The 18111-nt window shown below is 35.3% G+C and overlaps 1 pseudogene; it reads right to left on the bottom strand.

The window, feature by feature from the left end:
• Positions 1 to 15894: 15894 nt before the first annotated feature.
• LOC116116556 lies at positions 15895 to 17321 on the bottom strand (annotated as a pseudogene).
• Positions 17322 to 18111: the final 790 nt, after the last annotated feature.

An 18111-nucleotide genomic window follows, 5' to 3' on the forward strand; every position in this document is an offset into this window, starting at 1 on the left:
TGGCTCTTACAGGAACTGTTGAGTGAAGCTTCAAATGGTGCCATATTGGAGTGATCGATATGTTGTCATTTTGAAGCTGTGTTAAGTGACAGATCTCAGCCTTTGATTCCAGTCTGATCCAACGGTGCAAATCAAGCCTGGAGGTCAACCTATTTAAAGTTAAAGTTTCATAGAAACGCAACAATTGCAATACACTCTCTCTCGCGTTCTTTCATCTCTGCTAGGGTTTGTTCTTAGTGTGGTTTAATCTTCAGTCTTGTAATCTGTTGCAGTTTATCAGTTAAATTGTGGGTAGAAGAAGTATTAGGTTCTTCTGGTAGAGACGCTTGTGTTAGTTGTCTTTGTGTGGAGATTACGGGTGATTCGAAGGTTGGGTGAGTGGGAGATTTGAGTTGCTGTTCTTGATTGAGTTGTAATCTGTAATTGGATTGATCCTTATAGTGTAGTGAGCCTCAATTTTACTTGGAGCTCAACGTGGATGTAGTTTATTCCTTTGGGATAAACGAACCATGGTAAAATTGGCCGTTTTCTTGTTTTTTGATTCTTTATTGTTTGTGTTGTTTCTTGAGTGTTTGTTGGTTATGTTTGGTAGAGGAACAGGTTAGGTTGAGTTTGATTGATTCTTAACAGTGGTATCAGAGCGAGATTAGGGTTTTTCGGTCTGATTTGAGTGATTATTGAAACCTAGGGTTTATACAAATTGGGGGTTTCTTTATAATTAGTCGAATTGGTGTTTTAGGGCTTGGAAAACCTTAGAATATCCGGTCAATTTCTTGAAATTTGTTCGAACTCGATCTTAGACAAATTAGGGTTTCTCTTGTGTCAACCCTAAATTCAAACACCAACCCTAAATCCAAACACTATGACTANCATAGACGTAGAATGCTTTCTCTCGCATGCCAATTAGCTAGCTCGAGCTATATTGGTGGTGATCAGAATTATCATTTATAGCATAGATAATACAAAATGGTCAAATTCCTGTCTGTCTTCATTACAACAAATATTGTAAAGAAAAGTGCTGGACTTTTAAGTCACTTTGAGAAAGAAAACAAAGCGTAAAATATGATGGATGAAAGTAATGTAATAGAAATGAGAAAAATTGAGAATGGTTGGTCAGCATGGCATTTGAAGCATCTTGGTGTGGGCTGGGTGGGCCATTGGGTTGTCTAGCATGCGCTGTGCAACCGTGGCTCCTGCTGGGCATGCTTGTCTTTATCCACATTTTGACTATTTATGTTTTTTTTTTTTTTTGTTAGAGCCTCCACATGTTCTCTTACTGCCACGCATTACTAAGCTCACCTATCAAAACTCTCATATATATATATATATGTTTGCTTTTTGAATTTCAGTGTGTGCTTAAATGATGATCTGATTGGCAAACAGCTTCCTTCCTTTCACACTATCTACAATGTATGAACTCCAAGGGGATAATTTGGCAATAAAAAAGTTTGTTTCATTCGTTAACTTTTTGAGTTCGAATCTTAGGATTATCTATTATATTTGTAACTTATCTAGTTATTTGGACTTATAAGGTGTTGCAAGCGCTAAAATTTACAATTGAATTGAATACTGAATCTTTTGAAGAGAGCCACTGACAACCTTGATGGACCTATGAGGTGCCTCCTTGTGTCTTTGAGGGAGTCCAGGCGATGTGAGGGGATTGAAGTAGATCAGGGGTTTGGCGATATGAGAATCAGGGCTTAAGGGTGGTATTTTCTGAATGCCTAATAAGGGGATTGACCTCAGCTTATATAGTAAACCGTAGGAGTTCGAATCCTAGTAAGACTCTGAGTCCTACTTGGTACGGGAACTCTCTTTTCGGGAAGAGATTGGATTCTTTGCCTTTATCTGTCAAGTCTTTCCTCTTTGGGTGAGATACGAGACCTTGTCAAAAAAGGAATTTGGTTAAGATTCTGATCCTTGTTATGAATTGCTGCGGGCGAATGGGCCGGACCCAGTTCAACTTAACTCGGGAGATGACCCAACTCATAAAGCAGATAGTTTCCAAGGTATTCTAAGCGTGGGTCCAATCGGGATTGGGTTAAGACCCTGGGCCGTTACTTATCACTGTTACGGTTGGACCTCGTCAAGCCTAATACAAATTTTAGTCCATACAGGTGTTTAATAGACCTCAAAGATCAGTTGAGGTATACACAAACTGACTCGAACACTCCAGTTCCTGGAAAAAAAAAAAAATTGTATGGATCTTCTAGCTATCTCAATGTGATGGATATCCAATCGCATAGAACAGTTGAACAACTGGGAAACTCTGATTCTTAATTGCAAAACTTAACAATGGTTCATCATTTATTCAAAACCCAAATACCGGAATTGATTGATGTTCTCTCGTTCAAGTGAAGTCCTTCTTGTTATACTGGTATGCACATTCGTACGCTTGGTCGTTTGCCAATGCCATTATGCAACGACCCAGTCGTGTTTTTTTAGCTGCACTAGTGTCTTTGAACACTATTCGTTCTCTTTAAATGAAATGCGGCATTAGCAAATTGACAGAAAGATGATACTGCAGATATCACGTTTTCCAGGAGATAATATGCTTAATTGACACGTCACAGAGTAATCTCCGAATGATTAAACGCTTTAGTCAGTCATGGAAATGATTATATATAGCGTCAAATATTGTTCAATGCTGTGATTGATAATCAAACCAAATAGACCTGGCGCCTCAAATTAATCTACCTTCATCTTATACTTGATGAGTAGATTAGATATTAGGTGTTACCTTATATATATATATATAATTCATTAATTCATTAATTGTCAACATTTAACCTATAGTTTATTGGTTATATTTGTTAAATCCCAACTGAAGACTTGATTTTGTGATCTTGAGGAGCAAATTTTTGATGGATTTCTTAAAATATTGGCTTACTAAACGGTTGACAAGAAAGAAGAGGTAAATTTTGGCATTTGAATATTGTTTGAAAATTAAAGTTTCGAGTATGTTGCATATATGCGTAGGATACATGTTAAATAAGGTATTTGGTTCCTATAATGTATCTTCATAATTTTTCATTGACCCCTTCATTCATTTAACATAACATTTTGATCCCCTAGAATAAATATTCTGGCCTGTATATATGTACCACCTAATTTGATAATAAACAATTAAATCCTCTCGCAAAATTCAGAAATTAATTGAATAGACCTCCTGCCGACTCCAAAAAGGAGGAAATGTCATTCTCAGTTCAACCAATCACCTTCCACCAAATGAATGCGATAATAAAAACTTTGTTGAATATTAAAAAGAAAAATGTTTCTTCTTGTGATTGTTGAACTTACATGCTGTCTCTCAGGCATGGTCGGAGTGTAAATTTAAGCTTATAGGCCAATGAAGAATGTCCACGTCAATTGCTGTCAAGCTTTGTACTGGCCGGTGTGAGAAAGAAGAAGATGGATGTTAAACAGTAGCATAGTTGACCAAAATAAGCCTTCCTTTTCGAATAACAATGATGCTCATCATGGCACGAAACAAAGCAAACCAGCAGACCACCATTTTTTTAATGAACTTTACATGCAGAGATAAGGTTTGAAATATAAAAAGTAACCCCCCTCTACCCTCCGGCCTCCACCTCCACTCTACAAAAGTGAATCAATATTCAAAGAATAATATAAATGGAGAATTCTATTTCCCTCTTTATTAGGAAGTGAAAACAATATGACCAATTATAATGTGGCATGTCAATGTGAAATGGGAACTCTCTAATCTTATGCTTTTTAGTTGGATTGATAAACTGCATTATATATCATGATGTTGCACTGATATTTTCTTTGCAGAGTATAATAATATATTGATTCCCAGTTAATAAAAGGCCATTAAAAAAACGTTCGTCAATGTTGAATATAGGATGCCCATGACTCCACCAAACCTAACTTGGGGATTTGACTTGGTTGTCGTCTTGTTTTAATGATTCTGTTGTTGAAATAAGTTCACACATTATCATGCTCTGACGTTTCTCAAGGCCATACGCAATGTTATTCAAAATTTTTGTTGAAGGTCAGTGGGTTGAATCAATAGATGCTACATATTGGCTTAATACTCACCTCCGTGTTCACGAATTAATATGGACTCTGAAAGTCAGTTTGGGTAAAGATATAAAAGAGTCAAATATTTTAGTCCTAAATGAACAACAATATAATCAATTAGGGTTTACGTAGCCGTCCCTCTTAAGTTAAATTTTAACAAATTCTAACCACTAAAATCAAATCTTTCACTACTAGAAGACTCATGTTCATCCCCATCCACTCCTCCCCCCCCCCCCCCCTTTGGATAGTAAAGTGGTATTTTAAAAGTTTGTTGATGGAAAAGTGTCATTAAACCATTATTTGGGTGGAAAAAAGTTGTTTATTCATAATTAGGCATCATGAAACAAAAATAAATGTGATGATGTATACCTTCTTCTTTTGGACTGAAATTCTAACTACAAGGCACCCTTCATGGTTCATATTTTAACTAGTTAGGCATATTCAGAAATCTACTAGCATAAGTTTTCCCCTTCCCTAGTAAATGGGACAGGGATTGATAAAGCTTATTGAAACTAAGATTTACAAGTTAAAATACCATATGAAAACTAGAGTGTGTTTTAAGGTGCTTATAAATCAAATCTGTTGTGCTTAAACAGAATTCAAACCTATCAATCAACACTCACAAACACAATCACAAGACTTAATCTACCAAGAACACAATCAAGAACACAAGATTGTTACCGTGGTTCGCTTATTCCAATGGAATAAACTACATTCACGTTGAGCTCCAAGCAAATTGGGACTCACTGCACTATAAGGATCAAAGTATTACAAGTACAACTCAAATCACAACCCAAAACGTTCAACTCTTACACTGTTACAACAACCACTTGAACCTCCCTATAATCACAATAAGCTAACCAGAAAACTGAAAGCCTATACCAGAAAATCACCCTGTAACTTCTGCTAACAAGATTCTCAAGAACCTAAGACCTGATTACAATATTCGACAAAGAGTAAAAATAAGAACCCTAAAATGTGTTGCAAACGTGAGAGAAGAGAAGATGAAGTTACTGTGTTGATTTCTTAGATTTGCTGCCTTTTATACTTTGACTTAATGGACTGGTTATAGCTGTCAGATCTAGATGGATTCAATGGCTGAGGATTGTCACTTGAGCTAATACCAAAACGATAGCGTATCAATCAGGCGCAAGACTACACCGTTTAAGCTTCACTCAACAACCTCCACCTTGAAGCTTTAACATACCACCAAATCAAGAGAGCCAAATATCCTTATCAATGCAGTTTCATCACAGATTGCTTATCACAGCTCGATTGCTGCATGTCATTTGACATGCAGTAAGTTCAAGCAGTGCTTGAACTTAACCAGAGTGACTACCTTTGTTCCCACGACAGCAGGATTGTCTTCAGTTGGTACCTTTTTCAGGCTGATCACTCCTTTCTCAACTAGCTCCCTCACAAAGTGGTACTTAACATCAACATGTTTGGTCCGTTCGTGGTACACCGGATTCTTGCGTAAGTGGATGGCACTTTGGCTGTCTAGATAGACAGTAACTATACCATCCAGCAACTCTACCTCTGATAGTAATCCTTGGAGCCAAAGGGCTTCTTTGAATATGTCCGTGACAGCCACATATTCTACCTCGGCAACGATTGGCTGAAGCTGGGACTTCCAGCTCACACAATTTTCCCCTAAGGTAAACAAGTATGCAGTAGTTGACTTTCTTGAATCCTTGTCACCTACAAAATCAGAGTCTACAAAACCTACAAGATCAAGTGAGTCAAATCTTTTTCCATATTCCAAGCCAACATTCAATGTACTGCTAATATACCTAAGCAACCATTTGAAAGCAAGGCAATGCTCAAAACCAGGATTTGACATAAATCGGGTTAAAAGTGAAATTGCAAAGGAGAGGTCTGGTCTAGTGTTGATCATGGCATACATAGCAGACCCAAATACATTTGCATAGGGAACATTTTCCATTTTAATTAAATCTGCATCTGTTTTGGGACATTGACTCTTACTTAACATAAAATGTCCAACCAAAGGTACTGTTACTACTTTAGAACCTGTCATGCCAAATTTGGTCACCAGTTTTTGTAAATATGAAGTCTGATGTACCTTTAGTTCATTATGCTTTTTCTTTCTATCTATGATCATGCCTAAAATCCTTATTGCATGTCCTAAATCTTTCATATCAAATTCAGAGTTTAATTTTTTCTTTAACTCTTTTATTCTAGATTTAGACTTGCAAATTAAAAGCATGTCATTAACATATAGTAGCAAATACAAAGGCATGTCATCATATAAAGCATAATAGAAACAACTGTCATATTTGCTTCTATTGAAGCCAATGCTAAGAATAAAAGCATCAAGACGTTTATAACACTGCCTAGGGGACTGTTTCAGTCCATATAAGGATGTGTGAAGTAAGCATACATGGTTAGGCAAGTTTCTATCTGCAAAACCTATGGGCTGTCTCATGTAAATTTTTTCATCCAAATTCCCATGCAAAAAAGTAGGCTTGACATCCAACTGTTCTAATTCTAGGTCCTTATGGGCAACAGTGGCTAACATGATCTTAATGGTTTTATATTTCACAACGGGGGAGAATATCTCGTTAAAGTCTATTCCCCCCCGCTGTGTGTAGCCTTTAGCTACCAGCCTAGCCTTATACCTAGGAGGGTCAGAAAAGGTTATACCTTCCTTCAGTTTGAATAGCCATTTGCACTCAACCAGTTTCTGGTCTTTGGGATTTGGAACCAAAGACCAGGTTCCATTTACCTTAAGGGAGAGCATCTCTTCCTCCATTGCAGTTTGCCATTGTGCTCTGTCTTTGGATCTGACTGCTTCTTCATAGCAGTCTGGTTCTGACCTCTGAACTTGAGCCCTTGCCATTAGAGCTGTGTAAATCAAATCTGCATAGGAGTATCTTGATGGTGGCCTGAATTTTCTCCTATTTCTATCGCTGGCTAGCTGGTACTGGGCTAAAGGATCAGAATAGGGTTCAGTAGGTTCTGTTGCATTTTCCTCTTCCAAGTCAGGGTCCAGATCTGGTTCATTTACTTTAGCTTCCTGATGTTCCAATCCATGTTGAATTTCAACAGGCTCCACCTCAATTTGGACTCTCTCAGGCTGGTCTTGGTTCATAGGATTGCTGCTTGTTGATCCTGCATCAGGGTTAGCAACCTTGCAAGGAAATGTATTTTCATCGAAAATTACATCCCTATTGATTATTATTCTAACTCCTGGGGTACTTTTATCCCAAAGCCTATACCCTTTGGTTCCCTCTTGATAACCTAGGAAGACACACCTAAGTGCCCTAGGATCTAATTTCCCTTCACTGTTATGGACGTATGTAGCACATCCAAAGGTCCTCAAGTGTCCTAAACTAGGTTTCCTATTACTCTATTTTTCCTTAGGACACTTAAAGCTGATGACACTTGAGGGACTTATGTTAACAAGATAGGTAGTCGTGTTTAGGGCTTCTCCCAAAAATGACTTAGGAAGGCTGGATATTTTAGAGAAGGCATCTCACCTTCTCTAAAAGGGTCCTGTTCATTCTTTCAGCAACCCCATTCTGCTAAGGGGTTCTCCTAACAGTCCTATGTCTTAAGATGTCATGTTCAGTGCAATAAGAATCAAATTCCAGATTACAAAACTCTAAGCCATTGTCTATTCTAAGTGTTTTAACTTTTTTGTTAGTTTGGTTTTCTACAAGAACCTTCCAACTCTTGAACCTACCCAAAGCTTCATTCTTAGTCCTAAGTAAGAAAACCCACACATTCCTACTATAATCATCTACTATGGACAGAAAATAACTACTACCCCCATGTGATTTGACTCTTTCAGGTCCCCACAAGTTAGCATGCAAATATTCTAAGCAGTTGGCAGCCAGGTGAGTCCCCTTTTGGAAACTCAACCTGTGTTGTTTGCCCATAATGCAGGTCTCACAAAATTCAAGAGGTTTAATAGGGTCCTTACCAAACAGGCCCTGCTTATGGAGGATGTCCAGGCCCTTTTGGCTCATATGGCCTAGTCTTAAGTGCCATTTTTCAGTAACATTCAAGTTAGTAGAAACCAAAGCAGAATTTAAACAATCAACATAATAGGATCCAAACAGAATATACAAGCCATTTCTTTTTATCCCTTCAAGCAAAATACAGTTATTTTTATAAACATAAAGATAACCATTTTCAGCTTTATAACTACAACCAGATTCATCTAAGACACCTAGTGAAATTAGGTTTCTTTTTAATTCTGGAATGTACCTCACTTTAGTCAACTTGACAGTTTTACCATTGTTTAGTTTTAATATTATGCTGCCTATCCCTTCAACTATACAAGGATTATTATTCCCCATGTAAACAGTTTCTAACCTATTCTCCTCATAGTCCTAAAACCAACCTTTATTGGGACTCATATGAAAAGAGCACCCAGAGTCCATTACCCAATCTTTTATCTTTTCTGTTTTAGAAACAGTTAAAACTTCAGATTCTTCTAAACTAGACTTTGAGGTTGCTAGGTTGCTTTCAGTATTCCCTTGTTTCTGTTTCTTAAGCCAGACATAACAATTCTTTTTCAAATGGCCAGCCTTGTTATAGAAGAAACACTTCTTGGTTTCTCCTTTGGCCTTACAGTTTTGTTTTCCCTTTTCTTGTTCCTAGGCCCACTATCAGACTGGACAGAATTACTTATCTGATTAAAATCACCCTTTCCTTTAACAAATAGGTTACTACCAATTCTTCTCTGCACTTTAATCTCTAACTCCCTAGCTTTTAATCCTGAAACTATTAAATCCATGCTTGGGACAGTACCAGTATATTGAAGGCATTTTTTACAACCTGATATTCTTCAGTTAAAGAATTTAAAAGAATCATAGCTAAACTAGAGTCTCCGAGTTCTTGATCTGTACCCTTCAACACTTAGGTCAGTTTCAAGAACTCATCAATATTTTCATCAATAGTCCTAGAGCTATCCATTTTATAAGCAAATAAGACACCTTTTAAGTAAGCTAGATTAGGTGCCGACTGTAATGCATAAAGAGATTCGAGTTTACCCCATACCACTGTCAGAGTTTCAAAACCGCCTACCTTTCACAGGACAGCGTCAGAGAGGTTCATGATGATCAGATTGTATGCCTCCTCCTCTAGCTCTGCCTTCTTTTTCAGTTTCTCCTCTGACCATTTGGTTACATCCTTTTCCAGTGCGATGGCTACTTTGTTATGAGATAGCAACGCCTTCATTTTCTTTTTCCAACTATTGAAATCAATTTTCCCATTAAATTGGGTGATTTCAACTATTGTAGTAGTCATAGTGACGAATTATTGTTTGGATTTAGGATTGACACAGAAACCCTAATTGTGGTTAAGGTTGAATTCGAATTAATTTCACGAAATTGATCTGATATTCTAAGGTTTTCTAAGCCCTAAGCCACTAATTTGACTGATTATACTGAAACCCCCAATTTATATAAACCTTAGGTTTCAAGAATCACTCAAATCAGACTAAATAAACCCTAATCTCACTCTGATACCATTGTTGTGCTTAAAACAGAATTCAAACCTATCAATCAACACTCACAAACACAATCACAAGACTTAATCTATCAAGAACACAATCAAGAACTCAGAAAATTTTTACCGTGGTTCGCTTATTCCAATGGAATAAACTACATCCACGTTGAGCTCCAAGCAAATTGGGACTCACTGCACTATAAGGATCAAAGTATTACAAGTACAACTCAAATCACAACCCAAAACGCTCAACTCTTACACTGTTACAACAACCATTCGAACCTCCTTGTAATCACAATAAGCTAACCAGAAAACTGAAAGCCTATACCAGAAAATCACCCTGTAACTTCTGCTAACAAGATTCTTAAGAACCTAAGACCTGATTGCAATATTCGACAAAGAGTAAAAATAAGAACCCTAAAATGTGTTGCAAACGCGAGAGAAGAGAAGATGAAGTTACTGTGTTGATTTCTCAGATTTGCTGCCTTTTATACTTTGACTTAATGGACTGGTTATAGCCGTCAGATCTAGATGGATTCAATGACTGAGGATTGTCACTTGAGCTAATACCAAAACGACAGCATATCAGTCAGGCGCAAGACGACACCGTTTAAGCTTCACACAACAAAATCAAATAGACCTGGCCCCTGAAATTAATCTACCCTTACTCTTATACTTAATTAATTCATTAATTGTCACCATTTAGCATGTAAAATATTAGTTATATTTCTTTTAATTAGCTTAAACATCACTACGTGATCACTTTCCTACATAATGATTATCCAATAATCATGATTTAAGGGTTGTTAATAATTTAGGTGAATTTTATTAATTTACGAAAATATTGATTTGAAGATCTCTCTGTGTTCTATGATACTTTACATTTTAAAATCCATCACTAATTTCTTTAAGAATATTGAAATACATCAAGAACCTTTGAATTATTGAACTTCAAAACTGAACCAACCTTTACAATTTGTTGATTTTATTTCTTTGTTAAAATTAGTGTTATTTAGCACGGTAACTAATTGAGATTATTCGATAAAATTACATTAAAAATCCGATATTTCATTTGAGTAATACGTGAGATACACAGGGGTGGAGTCGTGGAGCTAGGAAATTGTTGATGCTTGATTTTGACACCAATGAAACACATGTGGGAAATGTTGAGCTGTCTCAAAAGACACACGTGAATATGGGGATATTGAGTTGATTAAGAGGTGAATGACAATGTTTAAAATAGTTCGGATGCTCAAACAAGCGAATCTTATGTCCACTGGTATTGTATTAATGTGTAGGGTCAGGTCGCCTCTAGCAAACTGATTTATAGTTTAGAGAGTACAAGTGAGAGACAGAGAGAGAGAGAGAGAGAGAGAGAGAGAGAGAGAGAACAAGCTATTACAGAGCGAAATTAGCTAATCCCACAAATGAGAGAGGAGTCCTCTATTTATAGTGGGATGAATTAAGGCAATGATTACTAAATCCGTAAAAAAAGGGTAGATACCGTGCAAATCCTTCTTTGCGTCCCGTTGTTCACTTGCTCGAGTGATTTCCTCGGTTTGTGTAAGGATTGGGCACGTGGACCGTCTCTAGCCCTTGTCAGTCTGGCACACACTCATTGCACTGACATGAGCATGCCGCTCACGTCAGCATGCGACGTGGCTGCGTCTGAATGGCTGTAGGACCTACCTAAGTTCTGACCGCTTTACGCTGACAAAGCTCTGTGTTAGCCCTACTTTTTCAGGCATAACATAAATCAACTATGGAGGGGCCAAAAGAAAGATTCAAAAATTGAGGGTAACTGATAAAGTTAATTTTTTAGGGACAAAATTGTATTATTTATATATATATAATTTTCAAATTTTTGTCGACCTAGGTAGCTATCGCCTAGTAATAGCTCCGCTCTACATTGCTCTACATGTACAAACTTTGCATATTAACTGATGTAACACAACATAAATGATAAAATTTTGTCTACAAAACCTTCTCTTTCGACCAAAAAAACTACATATTTTAAGCCATAATTGGCTAACAAGTTTGAACATCCACATGTTCTGACGGACTACTCACCTCTGTGTTCACAAATTAATGTAGAAATTCAGTTTGAGCAAGGATATCGGTTAGTGACAAAGATATAAAAGAGCCAACTGTCACCAGTAGAAAGTTTCACACCCAAAAGGCTAATCTATTAGGTGGAAGGACTTCCCCCATTTAAAAGCCCAGAACCTCCTTAATACGCTTTCAATGTGGGATTTGTTACATTCCCCTCACCCAATCCTATGATGCACTCGTCACAGGCGGAGCCCCCTGCCTACCCATCCACCTCACTCTCGTGTGGACCCACAATCACAAGCGGACGCCCCTGCATGGGTGCTTGGTGGGACATCGAAAGACAGATAATGTCTGCTCTGATACCACTTGTCACGGGCTGGGAGTTTTACACCCAAAAGACTAACCTATTAGGTGGAGGGACTCCCCCTATTTATAAGCCTAAGACCTCCCTAATACGCTTCCGATGTGGGATTCATTACATAAGGCAACCTTCATATTTTAGCATTTTAAAGCATCTCTAAAGGACTCTTTATATGACCTAAACTCTTTATTATAAAAAAGTTTATCTATAGAAACAAGAGTCCAGCATACTCTTTATTCTTTAAATATAAATTAAAGAGTAAGTTTGACTTTCCACATTAGAGCATCTCCAAAAGAATCTTTATATGACCTAAGAGCATCCCCAATGATGCTCTTTATTTTGAAAAGCATCTTTCATATAAATAAAGAGCATCTTCATTAATTTTAAAATATAAAGAACACAATTTTTATTCAAATCTAATAGATTCTTTAAATTTAATGAATATGCTCTTTATTTTTAAGAAAGAGACTTAATGTGAGAGAGAATTAATAAATAAAATACATAAGAACTTGTAGTTTATTAGTTAAAATTAGGATAGATAGTGAAATTTGACTCTCTAAATGTGGAGAGCCAAACCGACTCTCTAATTTATATTTTAAAGATAAAGAGTCTGTTGGACTCCTGTTTTTATAGATAAACTCTTTATAATAAAGAGTTTGGATCATATAAAGAGTCATTTGGAAGAGCATCTCCAAAGGGCTTTTTATATGAGTCAAACTCTTTATTATAAAGAGTTAATGCATAAAAACAAGAGTCCAATGGACTCTCTATTCTTTAAAAATAAATTAAAGAGTGGATTTGACTCTCCACATCTAGAGAGTCAATCTCACTCTTTATCATAATTTTAATTAATTAAATTACAAGTTTCAATAAATTTTATTTATTGTTTCTCTCTCCTATTAAGTTTTTTTTTTTTTTTAAAATTGTTTTTCCTCCTACCACGGTGGTCTTTTGAGTTTCTATATATTCATGTTCTGTTTTCTTTTCTCTAAAATCATAAATGCTTTATGAGAAAATTCAAAATAAAGAATTAAAATAAAGAGCCCATTGGACTTAAATAAAATTTTTGCTCTTTATATTTAAAAATCAACAAACATGCTCTTTATTTAAAGGAAATATGCTCTTTAAAATAAAGAGCACCATTGGAGATGCTCTAAATTCTTTATTATAAAGAGTTTATTCATAGAAACAAGAGTCTAACAGACTCTTTATTCTTTAAATATAAATTAGAGAGTGAGTTTGACTCTTCACATTTAGAGAGTCAAATTTCACTCTCTATCCTAATTTTAAATAATAAATTGTAAGTTTCTATGCATTTTATTTATGATTTATCTCTCCTATTAAGTTTTCTTCTTGAAAAAATATATTTTCTCTCCTAAAATTTAAAGAGTTAATTGGATTTCAATAAAAATTTTGTTCTTTAAATTTAAAAATCAATGAAGATACTCTTTGTTTATATGAAAGATGCTCTTTAAAATAAAGAGTACCATTGGAAATGCTCTTTCTTTATTTTGAAGAGTATCTTTCATATAAATAAAGAGTATCTTCATTAATGTTAAAATATAAAGAACACAATTTTTATTTAAATCCAATAGACTCTTTAAATTTAATGAAGATGCTCTTTATTTTTAAGAAAGAGACTTAATGGGAGAGAGAATTAATAAATAAAATACATAGGAACTTGTAGTTTATTAATTAAAATTAGGATGGAAAGTGACATTTGACTCTCTAAATGTGGAAAGTAAAACTCACACTCTAATTTATATTTTAAAGATAAAGAGTCTGTTGGACTCTTGTTTTTATGGATAAACTCTTTATAATAAAGAGTAAGAGCATCTACAATGGTGCTCTTTATTTTGAAGAGCATCTTTCATATAAATAGAGAACATCTTCATTAATTTTAAAATATAAAGAGCATACTTTTTATTTAAATCTAATAGACTCTTTAAATTTAATGAAGGTGCCCTTTATTTTTAAGAAAAAGACTTAATGGGAGAGAGAATTAATAAATAAAATGTATAAGAACTTGTAGTTTATTAATTAAAATTATGATAGATAGTGAAATTTGACTTTTTAAATGTCGAGTGTTAAACTCACTCACTCACTAATTTATATTTTAAAGATAAAGAGTATGTTGGACTCTTATTTTTATGGATAGAATCTTTATAATAAAGAGTTTGGGTCATATAAAGTGTCTTTTGGATATACACTAAATTCTTTATTATAAAGAGTTTATCCATAAAAACAAGAGTCTAACAGATTCTTTATTCTTTAAATATAAATTACAGAGTGAGTTTAACTCTTCACATTTAGAGAGTTAAATTTCACTCTCTATCATAATTTTAAATAATAAATTGTAAGTTTCTATATATTTTATTTATAATTTATCTCTCCTATTAAGTTTCTTTCTTGAAAAAACACATTCTCTCTCCTAAATTTAAAAAGTTTATTGGATTTGAATAAAAATTTTGTTCTTTATATTTAAAAATTAATGAAGATACTTTTTATTTATATGAAAGATACTCTTTAACATTGGAGGTACTCTTAAAGGGCCTAAAAGGCTAAAAGTCATGGCACCAGGGCCTTGTGGAGGAGCCCAACAAGTGCAGGCCAATTCAAGGTGCTACAAATTCATATTTGGGGGACAAGTACCCCGTCGCTAGAAAAGTAACAACTATCCATATACATTGGAGCAAGACTTTTTGGTTGCATCAAATTACTAAATGTCAATAAGCATAATAACTGGGTCTCCCGAGGATTAGCCGAGGTATACATAAACAAATCCGAATACATTGGTTTAAAAAAAAAAAAAAATGTAAAAAGTAGAAAACCTAAAAGCTACATAATCTTCATATCAATCATCAGGAGAAACAACACAATGATTCTAAAATTGCATTTAAGATCAGAAACCATCATTAATAATCAATCCACCCAGTTGCATCACTGCAAGCAACAAAGCAAATACCCTCCCAAGTACGTCAATGTAAAATTATGAAAAGAAAAAAGAAAAAGAAAAACGTACAAGTTAATTAAAAAGGCTCATTACAATCACTAATTTTTTAGGTACAATGAAAGTAGACAAATGGAAGTTATTAGTTAATTTAATCAATCAGAGTTCCCCAACCAAAACCAACATTAGTAATTATCAAAAAAAAAAAAAAAAAAAAAAAATTACAAAAGCATAAGTTAAGGTTTTCGATAGGAAATGCATAAGAGAATGATACAAGCATATGTTCAAAATCACATATTGTAAAACACTTTTCCATCATATCATTCAAATTCAAATTCAAATTCACAAAAGTTCCGGCTGCGAATTTTGTTAAAAATAAGAAACAAAATATCAGGCAAAGTGCACCACAAAATGCTCAATAGCATTTCAAATAAATATAACCCCTCAGTTGGGTTTAGTAGTTAAAACTTTGATTTCCATCCACAAAGTCAAGGACTCAAATGCTCTTTAGCCAACTATTAGGTATACTATATCCCACAAGTTCAAGGCAAATGCCACAAAATACCTCAACAGTCGTTTCAAATAAATATAATCCCTCTTGTTGGGTTGAGTAGTTAAAACTTTGATTTCCAACCACAATGTCAAGGACTCAAATGCTCTTTCAGCCAACTATTAGGTAATATCATATCCCATAAGTAGAGGCAACATGCCACAAAATACCTCAACAGTCGTTTCAAATAAATACAATCCCTCGTGTTGGGTTGAGTAGTTAAAACTTTGAATTCCAACCACAAAGCCAAGATAAAAATGCCCTTATGAGTTATGGCCAACTATTAGGTAATATTATTATCCCATAAGTTCTCTGGCCACTGAAGTTGTGAGATCTAACAACTTACCCAGTTCTGAATTCAGAGCATTCAAAATAAATAGCAAATAAATTTAGAATATGACTAAGAAGAGAAAAGAAAGCAATATAATAGAGAGAACAGAATGTCAAATCCTTGTCTTAAAGAACAAGTGAGCGAGTACAGGGATTTAGTGTTTCAGTAAGCAGATCAATGTTCAGATTAGAGTCTCAGAGTAAGTCTAACAGTAAAATACATGGCAACTGACCGAAATGAACAAAGAATATAATGAACAAACAAACCAGAACATCTAAGCTCTTTCACGGCGGATTCGCCTGGCAAGCTGGATGTCCTTAGGCATGATTGTTACCCTCCTGGCATGAATAGCACATAGATTTGTATCCTCAAACAAACCAACAAGGTAAGCCTCTGCAGCTTCCTGAATTGCGAGAACAGCATGACTCTGGAACCTCAAATCCGTCTAAGCAGAAACAAAGTAGAAAGAATATAAACTGGATCCTCGGATTAGATAAACAATGATGAAACAAATTGTATAAAGGGACAAACAAAAGAAGAGAGAAAACTTAATCTAACAAAAAATTTACCTTGTAGTCGTGCGCAATTTCACGGACAAGACGTTGGAAGGGCAGCTTACGATCAAGAGTTCAGTGCTCTTCTGGTACTTCCGAATTTCACTGTTCAAAACAAAAAGAGAAATCCACTGAATTGGTATTTATTTTTTTCAAGCAGAGCATCAGAAGAGGGAAAATGAAAAAGTTCTTGGTGATGTGATGCATAAAATTCTGTACCGAAGGGCAACAGTTCCGGGGCGGTAACGATGAGGTTTCTTGACTCCACCAGTGGTGGGTGCTGATTTTCTTGCAGCCTTAAAATTGAATTAAAAGCAACAATTACTGAATATTATGGTCAATACTCAAATAGCAATGAACCTCCCCAAAATGGCTGAGGACATATATAGTTTTATAGCATAACTTGCACATTGTAATTAACAACAGACTAGATCATCTGATTTTACATGGGCTGATAACATAAAAGTAGTTGCACATTCAGGCTTTATAGATCTATAAAACATGACATTTGGATGTGGCAAGAAATTACTAATAGTTTTTGCTCCAATTCTTTTTAAACCTTCTTAATATTTCTTAATGCTCCAACAACATGAATATAGCAAAATGGAAATTAAAATATTCCATATCCATGAAGTTTTATGATTCACGACCATTTAACCTAATTGAAACGTCATTAAGAAAAATAGTTTTTGTTCTGTAAATACAGATGTTAAGAAAAAAAACCGAAATGGAAAGGATTTATAAAGGTACCTTGGTGCGAGTTGCTTCCGAGGAGCTTTGCCTCCGGTGGATTTGCGAGTGGTTTGTTTGGTCCGAGCCATTTTTGACCTTCACATTTAAATCATAAATGAAAAAAAAAAAAAAAAAAAAAATAGTCAAGAGTAGCACTGAGTAGCTGCAGGTTGTGTGTTTTACCTGTTGATGAAGAAAGGAAGGAGATGTTTGCAGTTTCAAATTTCAAAATACATTTTTGTAAACCACTTGTCTGTCTTTCAATAAATAAATAAAAGAGCAAACAACTTTTGCCCACCCAAGTTTGCCTTAATAACTTTCCGTCCCAATAAGTTTCAAAATGTAAGGGTACAACACGGTTTGGTCGTGGGTGGAAAAAAGAAATCGTTGTAAAATTAACATTATCCTGTCTCCTTCATTCGGTCTAGGTCTCTTACGCTAGTTGCTTTTGATCTTCAAATGCAGCACTGTGCCATTTTTGGTGTTGAAGAAAAGAGAAGATGTCATCCTGGAGATGATCAGATGACTCAGACATTCAAACAGAGTTAACATGTTACGTGTCTTGTGACTTGACGCCTATGACTCATGACCTCCAGCTTTAGAAGATGGCATTTAGCTTGGTCCTCAGGGAATGTTCTTGTGCTTGTAACTAGGGGTGTTCGGCTCCGGGTATCCTACACTTTTTGAAGGAACCGGAACCGAAACCGAAACCAACGGTTTCTTGAAATTTGGAACCAGAACCGGAATCGACGGTTCCGGTTCCTAGGTACCCAGAACCAGAACCTGTAACAACGGTTCCGGTTCCGGTTCTTGGTACCCTGTAAAATTACATGACCCCCCAAAAGTTTTTAAAATGGTAAAAAAACTTTAAAAACTTACAAATACCCCCCCACCTGGCACTTGTTAACAAAAATAAAATTACAAATTATAAATTCAAAATTACAAACTCCATTACTTTGTAAAGGTAGATTCTCAAAAGTCAAACCAACTTACTTTAAATGTTATGAAATATAAATATAAATGTATTCACATTATTTTTTCTACAAAAGTTTATATTAA

Source organism: Pistacia vera, unplaced genomic scaffold, assembly GCF_008641045.1.
Source record: "Pistacia vera cultivar Batoury unplaced genomic scaffold, PisVer_v2 Contig78, whole genome shotgun sequence".
In the NCBI taxonomy this organism is placed as follows: domain Eukaryota; kingdom Viridiplantae; phylum Streptophyta; class Magnoliopsida; order Sapindales; family Anacardiaceae; genus Pistacia; species Pistacia vera.